The 444-nt window shown below is 50.2% G+C and overlaps 1 protein-coding gene across 1 annotated transcript in view; it reads left to right on the forward strand.

The window, feature by feature from the left end:
• Positions 1-444, forward strand: part of BRD3 (bromodomain containing 3) — a 14801-nt gene that overhangs the window by 13802 nt on the left and 555 nt on the right. The gene's annotated exons all lie outside the window — the stretch shown is intronic.

A 444-nucleotide genomic window follows, 5' to 3' on the forward strand; every position in this document is an offset into this window, starting at 1 on the left:
GGGTTCCTCGTGGCTCCGACTGAGCTTTGGGGGGCGGGGGAGGACACGGCCAGGGGCGTGCGTGGAGGGGCTGTGGAGGTTTTCTGACCTTTGTGACGCCAGGAGCTCCCGGGTGGGGGTACAGAGGCTGCGTGTGCAGGTTTCATACACTGAAACTTTTACCTCAACTTAAAAAAAAAAAAGAAAAGATAAAAAAAAGGAGACTTTTTTGTAAGGTTCAGCAATTTTCTACGAAAGTCCCCCCTATGTGTGTCCCCACCTCGTCAGCGCTGCCGCGGCCACACACTCCAGAACCGCTGTCCCACTCGTGTATATAGGAATACTTTATTTATTAACGCCATTGGTCATTTTTTTAAAAAATAGAAAAGAAAAACAGAAAAGAAATGCATTAAAAACACAGCAGAGACGCAGGCCTCTCGGCCTGCGGAGCCCAGCGCTCCCGGT

The sequence above is a fragment of the Myotis davidii genome, unplaced genomic scaffold (genome assembly GCF_000327345.1).
Source record: "Myotis davidii unplaced genomic scaffold, ASM32734v1 scaffold609, whole genome shotgun sequence".
Taxonomy (NCBI): Eukaryota; Metazoa; Chordata; class Mammalia; order Chiroptera; family Vespertilionidae; genus Myotis; species Myotis davidii.